We start from the raw sequence: 14,920 nt of genomic DNA on the forward strand, positions 1-14,920 counted from the left end.
AGATTCATATCTGAATATAATCATGAGTGGGATAACATCAGAGCCATCCTAAAAAAACATTGGCGCATTTTGAGCACCGAGCCCTCCTTGGGTCCGTTTCTATCCGACTGTCCACTAATGACCCCACGGCGGGCCAGAAATTTAAAAGACATGCTGGTCAAAAGTCACTATATGGCACCAACTACTAGCCTATTTGGGGCATCAAGACCAATTAGGGGGTGCCATACATGTGGCCACTGTCTGGCCTGCGCCAATGTCCTGCGCAGTACCTCCTTTCACTCTTCAGATGGAAAAAGAGAATTTCAAATTAGGGAGTACATCTCTTGCAGTAGCGAGAATGTGGTGTACTATGCCACGTGTGGCTGCCCACTAATATATGTGGGTTTGACGTCCAGGGAACTGAGAGTGAGGGAACATGTGCGGGACATTGGCACAGCAAAGACGGTGGAGGATTTGTCTGAGTTAACCACCATTCCCAGGCACTTTAGAGAAGTCCATAATTGTGACCCACGGAGTTTTAAGGTGCGTGGGATTGATGTGATACATATGGGGATAAGGGGTGGCAATGTCAAAAAAATGCTGGCTCAACGGGAGTTGAAATGGATTGTCACCCTGAATACAGTTAAACCATATGGTTTAAATGAAGCTCTAAATTTTGCCCCATTCCTGTAAGGTCTGAGTGATTTATAAGCCTATGGAAATTTATTGTTGTGGTTTTTCCCTCCTTTCTGTTTTCTCTTCTCTTTTTTTAACGTTGTATTTTACTCTTCGCCACGACAGCACCCCACTGGAGAGAGAGGGATCCGCCCCGCAGGAACAGGAAACCTATTGAGAAATAAATGGGGGCGGTCCGCCTCTCCTCCTCAGTTTAGGTTTCCTGTTCCTGCGGGAACGACAGGACTTCGTCATGAGAAACATACCTGGGCTAGCATGCCGCCTGCGCGGTGTCCGAGAGAACGGCAGGGGCTGCAGCTCAGAAGCAGCGTCGGGGGAGTTCCGTTAGACGGCTCCCTCCTTGTCTGATGGAGCGGGCAGATGGCCGGGTCCGGGGAGGGCCGACCGGCGTCCTTCCCAGCGTGCGGTGTGGCAGTACGACCAGGAGCCGGGTAAGGTGATCCTCCATTGCGGCCCGGCGCTGAATCCCGGGCCGCACATGCGCCGACCGCCGCAATACAGGCTACCCCGGAAGTGAATCATGGACTTCCGGGGCGCCCAGGCCGGATCCAAGGCGGGGGAGCCGGCGCCGATCTGCGCATGCGCGAAAAAAAAAATATTTTGGCGCACTATTTAAATCGCTCACAAACATTGAAACGGCGATGCAGAGATGTCATCCCCAGGTGCCATGGACCCCACAGCTGGAGATCCAGTACCCCCCGCCAAAGATCACGCCAGAGGATCCTCGGACACCGCTCGTAAAAGTGACGGTTCCAGAACAGGATCTCGGCCTTCTGATCCGGTATTATTTGCTTCACTGGGTGAGTTGTGAACTCTGCCTATTAAGCTGACGCTGTCTCCCTATTTCTCTCTCTTTTCCCTTTCTCTCTCTACTTATACGCTTAGGGCAAAAAACGACAAAAAACGAAGCACAGGGAATGTGCCTTGTGTAACCAGCCCCTTCCTGACTCATACCCCAAAAAGCTTTGCAAGGACTGCTTTAAGGAAACAACACAGGGAGCAGCAGTGTCCATTACGGACCTACGGGCCATTATTAGAGAAGAACTAAAAAATATGACCCAGGACAAACCGCGTAGTGCTAAGTCTAAAACACCGACACTTGTGTCAGACTCCGACAGTGACCAACCTGTACTGTCAGACGCCTCCCTGTCATCATGTCCAGCATCATCATCCTCATCAGAGATTGAGGGACGCTCATGTTTTCCCTTAGACAGTGTGGACAACTTGGTAAAATCTATTCGAAATACCATGGGGTGTGAAGAGTCTAAGGGTACGCAAACCGCGCAGGACATAATGTTCGCGGGTTTGGCAGACAGAAAGAGGAGATGTTTTCCAGTTATACCAGCAGTGAATACATTAATTAAAAGAGAGTGGGAGAAGCAGGATCAGAGAAGCTTTCTACCCTCAGCGTCAAAACGTAAATAACCGTTCAGTGACGAGGAGCTTCTTACATGGACCAAAGTCCCTAAGGTCGACGCTGCTGTAGCTTCTACCTCTAAGCAATCCACTCTACCTGTGGAGGATGCAGGACTACTAGTCGATCCTTTGGATCGTAAGGCCGAATCATCCCTTAAACGTTCTTGGGAAGCGGCTACAGGAATATTCAAACCTGCAGTAGCCAGCACTTGCGCAGCCCGGTCAATGATCATCTGGATTGATCAATTAGACCAGCAAATTGAAAACAAAAGCTCGAGAGAAAAACTACGAGCAGCCATCCCTTTAATACGAGGAGCAGCGGCCTTTATGGCAGACGCCTCCGCCGACTCACTCCGTTTAGCAGCAAGATCTGCGGGCCTTGTGAATAACGCAAGAAGAGCTCTATGGATAAAGAGTTGGAAAGGGGACGCGCAATCTAAATCCAAAATATGCGCAATCCCATGTGAGGGTGAGTACCTCTTTGGTAAAACCTTAGACGAGATACTCAAGAAAGCAAAGGACAGGAAGAAAGCTTTTCCTGAATCCTCTATTCCCTTTTACAGGAGAGCCTTTAAGAGGAGGCCGTTTGGCAAAAGGAGACAAACGGATAGGTCTACAACATGGACCCCTAAGGATGACAAGCAGAGAGGTACCATGTTTAGAAGACCCAACCCCCCAAAAGACAACAAATACTGAGGATATACCAGTCGGGGGCAGACTTAAGTTTTTTACCACTCAATGGGAGAAAATAACATCTAGCTCGTGGGTTTTAAATATCATCCGAGATGGAATTAAACTAAAATTCTCTCGTGTTCCCCACGAGTCTTATATTATAACATCTCTCAGCTCGCCTATACAGCAACAGGCTCTAGAGCTTGAAATTCAAACCCTAATGTCAAAACGGGTCCTAGTCCAAGTGCCGGTGGGACAGGAGGGTAGGGGATTCTACTCTCCCCTATTCCTAATTTCTAAGCCCGACGGTTCTTTCAGGACAATCATAAACCTTAAAAAACTCAATTCATTCATTGAAAACTATACATTTAAAATGGAATCCATTAGGTCCACCATAAAGCTCCTCTTCCCAAACTGTATGATGGGGGGCATTGATCTAAAGGATGCTTACTATCATCTCCCCATTCATGACAGATACCAAAAATTCCTCAGAGTGGCGGTAAAAATCAACAACGAGGTTCGTCACTTCCAGTATGCGGCCTTACCCTTCGGCCTCTCAACAGCGCCGAGGATCTTCACCAAGATAATGCTAGAGGTGATGGCATACCTACGCCAGAAGGAGACTTTGATTGTGCCCTATCTGGATGACTTTCTGGTAATAGGAAATTCAGTTACTCAATGTACTGATCGTTTAGCTCACGCAATTTCCTCTCTACAGGACCTGGGCTGGATAATCAATACCGACAAATCCAGACTCACTCCGCTTTCCCGTCAGGCGTTCTTGGGGTTCCAGTTAGACTCCATATCTCAAAAGTGTCTTCTGCCGCAGGTAAAGGTTCTACTGATCAGACACAAAGTCCTAGCTGCAATAAATAATCCACGTATATCCCTAAGACAAGCTATGTCGTAATTAGGGTCTCTTATCTCTTGTATACCAGCAGTGAGATGGGCTCAACACCATACTCGAACACTACAACATCAAATTTTACAAGAGGATAGACGGTTATTTGGGCACCTAAATGCAAAAATAACCTTATCTCAGGAGGTTTTAACTTCCTTAGAATGGTGGCTAGACTCAAACCATTTGATGAGTGGGGTTCCATGGGTAATAACGCCATCTCATACCATAACCACTGACGCCAGTCCTCATGGATGGGGCGCTCATATGGGGAATGATTATTGCCAGGGGTCATGGAGCATGGAGGAAAGCGGCAGCTCCTCTAACTTTAAAGAACTGAATGCTGTAAAATACGCCTTATATCATTTCCTCCCACAGCTTCGGGGGAAAGATGTCAGAGTCCTATCCGACAACACCACCACGGTGGCGTATCTAAACCGGCAAGGAGGTACGCGATCAGAGACTCTGATGTCTTCTGCTACAGAAATCTTAAATCTAGCAGAAAGTCACCTAACATCCCTTACTGCGCTGCACATAAGAGGAGCAAACAATCAGCAGGCGGACTTTTTAAGCCGACACACCCTGAGACAAGGAGAGTGGTGTCTAAACCAGCAAATATTTCTGGACATAATATCTCTTTGGGGCCGTCCTCAGATAGATCTCTTCGCCACAAGGAAAAACAGAAAAGTCCGGAGATTTGCTTCCCTATCTCCAGCGGATCATCCGGACATTCTGGACGCTCTCCAAGCCCCTTGGCAGTTCAGTCTGGCGTATGCGTTTCCTCCGATCATATTGCTACCTCAAGTTATACGCAAAATCAGAGAAGAAGGGGCGAGAATTGTACTGATAGCTCCATTCTGGCCCAAGAGACCATGGTTCTCATGGCTACAGACCATGCCATGTCAGTCTCAGATCCTTGGGTCCTCCCCTCAACGCCCAACCTTCTCTTCCAGGGTCCGTTTTTCCACCCTCAGGTGGACAATCTCCACCTGACGGCCTGGAACTTGAGAGGCAGATGCTAAGATCGAGAGGATTCTCGGGGGGTTTAATTGATACGCTTCTCCATAGTAGAAAACCCTCCACCACAAAAATCTATACAAGAGTATGGAAAAAAATTTTTCAATTCCATACATCTACCAACACATCAGAGATTCCGATACATTCTATCCTGGAGTTTCTCCAAAAAGGGAGAGAACTAGGTCTAACTGTAAACACCTTAAAAGTTCATGTTTCAGCACTAGGAGCCCTCTATGGCCATAACATCGCGGGGGATAGATGGGTATCCAGATTTATTACGGCCTGCGAAAGAATGAATCCAGTTAACATACCTAGGATTCCACCCTGGGATTTAAATTTGGTCTTACAAGCCCTAACAGACTCTCCATTCGAGCCAATAGACTCAATACCAATTAAATGTCTATCACTAAAAACGGCCCTCTTAGTAGCACTGACTTCAGCTAGGAGAATCAGTGACATCCAAGCACTCTCTATAGATCCACCTTTTTTGTTAACCTTTCAGGATAAGTTAATTCTTAAACCAGACCCTTCCTACCTTCCCAAAGTAGCGAAAAGATTCCACAGGTCACAAGAAATAATCTTGCCCACTTTCTTCAGTAATCCATCCACTCCTGAAGAACAAAAATATCACACTCTAGATGTTAAAAGAGTAGTGTTAAAATATATTGAAAAGACCAGCAGCTGGCGACAGAGTAGGGCTCTGTTTATTTCCTTCCAGGGTGTCAAGAAGGGTCATGGAGTAACAAAAAGCACTTTATCCCGGTGGATCAGAGAGTCTATCAGACTGGCTTACTCCGCGAGGAAAGAAAACCCTCCGGAAGGCATAGCGACACACTCTACCAGAGCGATGGCATCCTCCTGGGCAGAGAGGGGAGACGTCCCGATTGAAACTATATGTAAGGCGGCAACTTGGTCAAATCCTTCTACATTCTATAACCACTATAGGCTAGACCTATCGTCAACTTCTGACCTAGACTTTGGCAGGACTGTCCTCAGCACGGTGGTCCCCTCCCTAGGTGATGGTTTCTGAAAGATCTCCAGTGGGGTGCTGTCGTGGTGAAGAGTAAAAAGCCGGATTACTCACCGGTAATGCTCTTTTAGTGAGTCCACGACAGCACCCTCTTACATCCCTCCCTAGATTAATATAATACATATTATTTGAGTAAAATCCTTTTAATCATAAGCAAATAAGTTTAAACAATGAAATAAATGATATTTGCCTAATACTGGCGGTCCTCCGGGTACTCTGAAATCAAAACTGAGGAGGAGAGGCGGATCGCCCCCATTTATTTCTCAATAGGTTTCCTGTTCCTGCGGGGCGGATACCTCTCTCTCCAGTGGGGTGCTGTCGTGGACTCACTAAAAGAGCATTACCGGTGAGTAATCCGGCTTTTTTCTTATTTGTTTTGTATTTAGTGATTTTATTACATTACATCTAATGTTACATCTGGTTGAAGAGGGACGCATCCTAATCTATCATGCTAATGATGACATCACACTTCGCTGCAACTGCGGAATTGGAATATCGCTTAAATTGCATTTTGTATGTTATAATGGGCATTGTACAGACTGTATAGTTGCGGTGTTGAATAATAGAATATAAAATTATAAGTTTGTGGTAGGGTGCAAATTATAGGCTGCAGTGCGCGTGTGCTCACTTGCCTCCCCCCCTTCACCTCCAAAGACCGGCCGCGGTGCGTCTGTGAGTGGCTGTTTGGTTGCTGGGGTTACCTGGCTGCCATTCACTGTTTTTCAGACGTGGGCCGGCCCGCGGGGCTGCGGGGCGGAGAGCGGTGGATACAAGCAGTGGTGTGTAAATACCCGGTCACATGACTGTCATGTGACACAGGTCCTACAGGATATAAGGTTAGGTGTTTTGAGGAAATGACACTTCCCCTTGAGAAAGCCGCTAGGATAGCAGCGAAACGTGCGTCGGGGGTGACGCTCAGTCCAGGGATCCTCATGTGGGTAAGATTGTGCTTGTGCTCTGGGAGGTGGATTTTCTAACGCCGCATGGCTTGTTACTCTTGCTGCTCCTCCGGGCACTCTCCATGTTAGTCTCCATTGTGGATCAGGTTCTTGTATTGGCACCTTTTCTAACTTCATAGTTGCACAGGCTTATATGTATTACTGCGGATATAGGGTGGTCATTGGGAACTGGGTCCACTTGGTAGGATTACATGGAGTTACCGCACATCTTCTCTTTGTACATTCCAATGGTTGGTTGTTAAAATGGGATATAATATGGATTCCTGGTACATTCATTTGGTGTCTTTTAAATGTGTGTGTTTTTAATTGTGTTTTTCAATAAAATTGTTACTTTTCTATATATACTCCCGTTGTCCTCCTCTTATATATAACTGCACTAATAATGTAGCACAAGCATAATCAATGGCATCACAGACTTGGCCCTATCCTGGATCTCATCATATCTAACAGACCGGACATTCAGTGTCTCCCTCTCCCACACCACCTCCTCATCTTGCCCCGTCTGTCGGTGTTCCCCAAGGCTCAGTTCTAGGACCCGTACTCTTCTCCATCTATACCTTCGGCCTGGGACAGCTCATAGAATCCCATGGTTTGCAATATCATCTCTACGCTAATGACATGCAGATCTACCTATCTGGACCAGACCTCACTTCCTTACTGACCAAAATCCCACAATGTCTGTCTGCTATTTCATCCTTCTTTTCTGCGCGTTTTCTAAGGCTATGTGCACACGTTGCGGATTGGGGTGCAGAATTTTCTGCACAAAATCCGCATCTCCTGGCAGAAAACGCAGGTGCAGATTTGATGCGTTTTTTAATGCGGATTTTGTGCGTTTTTCTTGCGGATTTGATGCGTTTTTTACCACTGCGGATTTCTATAATGGAAGGGTGCAGAAACGCTGCACATCCGCACAAAAAGTGACATGCTACTTCTTTTGATCCACAGCGTTTTTTCATGTGGAATTTTCCGCACCATTAGCACAGCATTTTTTTTCTTCCTATTGATTTACATTGTACTGTAAATCACTTTGCGTTTCTGTGCGGAAAAAAACGCTGCATCGTGTGCACACAGCCTAAAACTGAACATGCACAAAACAGAATTCATCATCTTTCCCCCCCCTCCAACTCACTCTACCCCTCCACCTGACCTATCCATCAATGTCAATGGCTGTTCACTTTCCACGGTCCCGCACGCTCAGTGCCTTGGGGTTTTCCTTGACTCTACCCTCTCTTTCAAGCCACATATCCAAGCCCTTGCCTCCTCTTGTCGATTCCACCTCAAAAACATTTCTCAGATCCGTGCATTCCTTGACCATGAAATCACAAAAACACTAGTCCATGCCCTTATCATCTCCTGCCTCGACTACTGCAACCTCCTACTCTCTGGCCTCCCCTCTAGCACTCTGGCACCACTTCAATCCATCCTAAACTCTGCTGCCCGACTAATCCACCTGTCTCCCCATTACTCCCCAGCCTCTCCTCTCTGCCAAGCCCTTCACTGGCTTCCTATTGCCCAGAGGCTACAGTTCAAAACACTAACAATGACATACAAAGCCATTCACAACCTGACTCCTCCATACATCTGTGACATGGTCTCCTGGTACCTACCTACACTCAACCTTCGATCGTCTCATGATCTCCTTTCTCTACTCCTCTCTCATCTTTTCCTCCCACAACCGCATCCAAGACTTCTCCCGCACATCCCCCATACTCTGGAACTCTCTACCCCAATACATCAGGCTCTTGCCTACAACGGAAACCTTCAAAAGGAACCTGAAGACCCACCTCTTCCAACAAGCCTACAGCCTGCAGTGATCCCCATTCTACTAAACCGCCGCACAACCTGTCCTACCCTCTCCTAGTGTATCCTCACCCATCCCCTGTAGACTGTGAGCCCTCGCGGGCAGGGTCCTCCCTCCTCCTGTACTTGTGTGTGCCTTGTTTTACTCATGTTTATTGTACTTGTCTATATTTGCCCCGTTTACATGTAAAGCGCCATAGAATAAATGGCGCTATAAAAATGTATAATAAATAATAATGAGTGCAGTTTCTTTTTTTTAGCAGTAGGCAGATGCACGCTGACAAACCCACTAAACCTGCAGCTGTATAAGGTCTTGTTGGGGGCATTTTTGGAGATAGGAACTCTAGATAATTGCCCAGATGCTCATGCTAGCCCTACCCATTCTCTGGCTTTCACTTTGGTGTCTGTGTGCACAGTGGTTAATATAAACACGCTATTGTAGTCATTTATATTTTATTCCAAGGAGGTTTCAACTGCAGAGATTGCGTCCCCCATTCTCACTAGCTCTTGTGGTAAGCCCTATCTGCTTTTATGAATTGTTTCAGAAGTTCCCATAACAATGGTATGTAGATGCTTTTAGAAGAGAACACTTGTGCAATAGTTATCAGTGTACAACTGTTGTCACCGGTCATATCAGCAGGAAATACAAGTATCGCAAGGGTCATATTGGGCAACAGGCCTTAATTGTTTTTCTTAAGAAATTAAATCTTGCAATTTTCACACTGGTCACTGAAGTTATTCTAAACTCATAATTCCTGTTCTTCCAAGAAATACACATGTACTAGAGTAGCAACAGATTGGCTCAGACCTTATCTTTTTTTTTTTATTGAACCAACTAATGTGCTATGCAAAGTTCAATGTGAAGGTAGGGTGACCTCACCTCTTCTGAATGGTGGATCCTGTGCTATTGGCTATATTTAGAGGTGTTACCTGTAAATGTAATCCTGTGATAATAGTGAGCCTTCTGAAAACTCTTCCTAAAACAGAAGGTAAGAGTCTAAAATAGCACCAATACGAACATAAGATTACTAATTTCGTTAAAACGAATCATGATGTAAAAAAAAAATAAATTGCTAATTTAAAAAAAAAAAATGTAAAAAACTTGTCATAAAAAGTATGTTATTTTCTCATGAAGTTCTCTTTAACATAAAAACCTGCTTTAAACAATAAATTATCAATATTTGCTGGGGTACAGTCTTTACATTAGAAGATGTGATTTTTTTTATTAAAAAAAACCAAAAAACTGGAGGGCACAGATTTGACAATATGTTCAAACAGAACAGAGGTTACAACTTACATTTGTAAAATGATTTAATTGTGTTTTTTTTTGTTTTAAAGAACAAAATACGCAAACGTCACATGCTCACATTACAGAAAATACTGGCACATCCTAGACTAACCCTATCAAAACCTCAGGCAAAACTGAAATTATTATCTTGCCTACAGGAGCGCATGGCTCCTGTGCCTTTAGGCTTCCTGTTTCAATGTTGGTTTTAAAATTAACAATATTTTGTGATGTGAAACTTCAATTGACCAATGTAGAATCCAAGGATGTATCACTTAGTTTACTGGGTGCCGTGATTAGTTTTTAGATTTAGCAATGCAACAGAGCTGAAAAAACTGTCATGTCGAAAGAGCTTTTGGAGGGAGTTGTGGCTCATAGTGATATTTATGTATCAATATGCCCAATACCCTTGATACTTACCTGGTACTCATGGCACTATTTTTTTATTATTAGATGATGATTTCAATAGGGCAAAAAAAGTACATAAAATAAAATCAAAATGAGCAAATGTTAACGAAGTATATGTTCTTTACGTGTACTATTACCCTGTAGTAATGTATAAATAGTAATAATACACGTAAATAATATAGGGTGTAAAAACATCCCACCACAACAAGGGGTACCCAATCAGGACAGGACCTAACTCTTGTAGTTCAAATCACTATGTGTCAGCAGATGTCAAAATAGATAAGGACAGAGTCAGACCTGGGTCCCAACTGTTCAGGTCCGACTCTGCCCTCACCTATTTTTATGTCTGCGGACACATAGTGAGGTGAACTACAAAAGTTAGGTACCATCCCGATTGGGTACACCTGGTCTTGGTGGGATGGCTTTTAATTTTTTTTTTTACCAAAACAATGTTAATTAAGTACTCTATATTAGGCCTCCTACACATGTCCGTGTGGCATCCATTTTTTTTCAAGGATGCCACATGTATCCATTAGACCCTATGCCGCTATGCACATGTTTGGGTTTTTACAAGTACTGTGTGTCAGTGAAAACCACATGGAGATACGGTATGTCCATTTTTTACCGGCAGCACGGATGACAAGGGTCAGTACAAGTCTATGGGTCCGGGTAAAACATGTTCAGTACACGGATGGCATCTATGTGCTGTACATGTTTAACATTGCAAAGTATAGCAGAAGTTTTGCATATTTTCTTTTTTAGCTATACTGGAAAAACACTGATGACACCAGTATGGTTTCTACCGGTACCAGTTTTATATGGACGTGTGATGGGGACCATGTTTACATGTACTATTACTATTTATTCACTTACTACAGGGTATTTGCTCATTTTGTTCTTATCCTGGGTTCTGTTTGAACAAAGACTTTATAGCGCAGATGTGTTATTTGACTTCTAGGGTTACTTTGATTAGTGTCTTGTTCAATCATGTGATGTACATGCGCATTGAGGACGCCGAGATTGGTGCTTAATTACGGTATATAAGGATAGATTTTATATGGGGCGAGCCCTATAATCATGATTTTATTATATGCATACAAGTTGTATTTATCTAATTTGTATAATTATACACTTCATTCTTTGTTAATGTTAATGGTCATGACCGCGATCTCGTGATTAGAGACCTAGAGAATAGATGCTCTGAAGCATCCATACTAGGTGGCACCTCACAAGTGTAGCGACCGACGTAAAATCACAATATGGCCGTCAGCTTTTAAAAGGGATTAATGACAATGAAACCTGAATGACCTTTCTCCTGTTGAGAAGATAAAATGCAAACCTTTTTATGCTGCCTGTCAACTTTACCAAGAATTCTTATGTTACAATAATCTTCTGATGACGATATTGCGAGACTTACTTCACATTAATTTTTAATGTTTTTTTTCAGTGATCACGGCTTTTATGCACTTTTTATTTGATGCCTTTTCAGTTCTTGCTCATAAAAGCCATCAGTGTGCAGAAGAACAAACGATAAGCTTGTACATTAATCAGTCATTAGATTAGACTCAAGAGAAGATTCACTTACACATGCATCAAACCAGTTAGTCCTAAATTTCCGACACGCCCTGTAGTAATATTACAAGGTGCGGTGCACACAGACACAAGAACTATGATCCAGAAAAGACAAGACATATTAGGAAATGCTATTCATACAGTCAACAGCAGTCAAAGCTAAATAATAGTCAAGCTAGCCATGTTCAGTCCTAAAACTGTAGAAAGTTTTGTATTACTGTCAGTCATTAACCAACGCTAGATATTACATGAAGCGTTAAGTATTTGCCTTTCACACAGTTATTGACACGAGGGTCACTGGTATCAGATCAATGAATACAAACATTTTTTTCTATTCCCTGAAGGGTCTGTAACAATGGACTTACCATCCAGCAGCAGACACAGATAACGCTGCGAGCATCAGGCTGCATGTGAGACTCTCGTTGACCTGTAGAGAGTGGCGGTGTGTGATTTCTAGGCAGGACACTCCCTACATAATCATTTGCCTAACTAGACACTGCTGTGTGTACAACACATGCAAGGAAACACAGGCTGTCTGCGTATGTTCTTGTACTCCAAGATTTTACCTAAAATTTTATATTAGATGTAATTGAGCATTTGGTGCAATATAACATTTTAATTTACCAAACCTTTCAAGATCTCTGCTTGCAGTGATTGTCTACATTTACAGGTTAAAACCCTATCCTGACCTAATACTTACCTTGTTCAGTCCAGAGAGCCAAATGCTTCTTTGTTGGATCTTTCATAACCAGGGGTGGATTAAGAGTAGCCAGGACCCGGGGCAGTTTAGAAGGCATGGGTCCGCCAAGTACCTGATGTATCACGTGACATGTCACATGACCCCCCACCTGATAGATCATGTGACTAACACACACAGATGCTCTGGGGTACGTCCGTACACGAAAAATGACACTGATAACGGCACATTTTTCCCTTATGTACAGCACTATACTTAACATAGCACTATACAACATAGAGCAGGGGTGGGAGATTAATTTTCCCAAGGGGCCACATGACAGACCGTGACTATTGTAAGTATTCTGTCATCCCCCTATTTGCAGTGTGACCTCACCACATAGCCCCCACAATCATCAACCAAATCGATCAACCTGTGAGGCCCTTATACATGTAAACCATAACATAAAAAACATTGCACAGAAAAACAGTGATATATAAAAAGAGCAGAAATGAGGGGAGACAGGGACTGGTTTTGTCCTTCACATTTCCCTTCCTGACAGCGGAGGTTGGCACCCTAAGTTGAAACAGTCGGGCACACCCGCTCCTCATCGACTGCCCCATATAACCCTGACACTACACACCAGGGCAAGTGGGAAGACCAAGGTTAAGTGCCAGATTTGGAGCATCTTATGCATGCACCATTTCTGGGATGGCTGACAGCTGATGTTTTTAGTCTCGGAGGGGCCAATATTCATGGCCCCTTCCTAGGCTATTAAGATCATCCCGCAGCTGTCTGCCTAACCTTTGCTGGTTATTAATTATAGGAGGACCCTACATCATTTTTTGGGGGATCCCCAATTTTAATAACCAGTAAAGGCTTAATATACAGCTGTCCCACACCATTTTTTTTTTTCAGAAAATAATTTTAGTAATAAAATACAGCTACACATGCACTGTACTAATTATACGTGACTGACAGATAGATATATATATATATCTATCTGTTCTATGTATAAATATCTATTCTATTTATCCTATTTTGTAGGGTCATGAATTTACTGTATGCGGCAGATGAAATGTCAGGTGTTCAAGGACATGGGTGTGTAAAAATCAGACTGCACTCGCATGGTCCATGTGCCGTTCATTTTTTTTTTAATCACATTCATTGGCTTGCCTTGGCGAGTCTCGTCCGATACACAGAATCACAGCATGCTGCGTTTTTTATCAGTCCGATTTCAGCTTAGAAAAAAAATAGCAGATGAGCAGGGATTCATTGGACAAAGTGCAATATGATTTTTTTTATCGGATTGCACTCATCCGTTTTCCCCACAGATGAGTATGAGCCCTTAGTGGAACTATTCATTCCCCCCCAAGAGTTCTTATGCTGTCCGTCTTGAAAATGCACAGCACAGGGACGAGAAATATTGTTGAATGTGCTCCTAAGGCCGGGATCACACTTGCGAGTGTGATGCGAGAAACTCGCGCATCAATACCCAGCGCTGCCACCGGCACTCAGGACCAGAGTGTGCGGCTGCATGTATTTCTATGTATAACTACGGCCTTTGCCTTTGCGTGGATGAACTGCAGTCCTGGAAGCAATCTCCTCAGCTCACCACTTTCATGCTTTATATAACTTACCGAATTCATACTTCTTGATGGGTGCGGTATGTTCACTTTGGCTGCACCTTACAATACCGTCACTTGCATCTGAACAAGCGTGTTTTCAGCCACGATACAAGGAAACACTTTAGCAATATTTCAGAATCAACATATTTTACAGTGTTGTTCCTTTAATTCTTTGTTTCCTGCGTTTATATTTGTTTTTTTTTGGTGAAGATTAAATTTTGACCCATTTATTATATGATGTCTTTGACAGATAGGGGGGCTGCAGGATCACATTTTCCCAAAATTTCAAATCCACAAAGGTTTGTTTTTCAAGCTACATTCCCACAATTAGCTTTTGGAGAGTTTTTAACGCTGCAGAATTTCTCCACCTATTTAACCCCTTTCTGACCTCGGACGGGATAGTACGTCCGAGGTCAGAAGCCCCTCTTTGATGCGGGCTCCGGCGTTGAGCCCGCATCAAAGCCGGGACATATCAGCTGTTTTGAACAGCTGACATGTGCCTGTAATAGGCGCGGGCAGAATCGCGATCTGCCCACGCCTATTAACTAGTTAAATGCCGCTGTCAAACGCAGACAGCGGCATTTAACTACTGCATCCGGACGGAAATGACGTCATCACCGACCCCCGTCACATGATCGGAGGTCGGCGATGCTTCAGTATTGTAACCATAGAGGTCCTTGAGACCTCTATGGTTACAGATCCCCGGCAGCTGTGAGCGCCACCCTGTGCTCGGCGCTCACAGCACACCTGATTTTCTGCTACATAGCAGTGAACAGCAGATTTCAGCTATGTAGCCGATCGTATCGTGCTGTGCATGCTTCTAGCTTCCCATGGAGGCTATTGAAGCATTGCAAAAGTAAAAAAAAAAAAGTAAAAAAAAAGGG

At 44.0% G+C, this 14,920-nt stretch overlaps 1 protein-coding gene across 2 annotated transcripts in view; it reads right to left on the reverse strand.

Annotated features, from left to right (window-relative positions):
• The window catches only part of LOC143806559 (alpha-1,6-mannosyl-glycoprotein 4-beta-N-acetylglucosaminyltransferase-like), a 61,377-nt gene extending 49,207 nt beyond the window's left edge, over window positions 1-12,170 (reverse strand). Inside the window, exon 1 of one of the 2 annotated variants that reach the window (XM_077287233.1) lies at window positions 12,098-12,160. The gene's annotated coding sequence lies outside the window, so the exon portion shown is untranslated. Of the gene's footprint in view, window positions 1-12,097 lie in introns of both variants that reach the window. The other variant, XM_077287232.1, reaches the window with a different exon arrangement.
• Between the last annotated feature and the right edge of the window lie 2,750 nt (window positions 12,171-14,920).

Source organism: Ranitomeya variabilis, chromosome 2 (genome assembly GCF_051348905.1).
Source record: "Ranitomeya variabilis isolate aRanVar5 chromosome 2, aRanVar5.hap1, whole genome shotgun sequence".
Lineage (NCBI taxonomy): Eukaryota > Metazoa > Chordata > Amphibia > Anura > Dendrobatidae > Ranitomeya > Ranitomeya variabilis.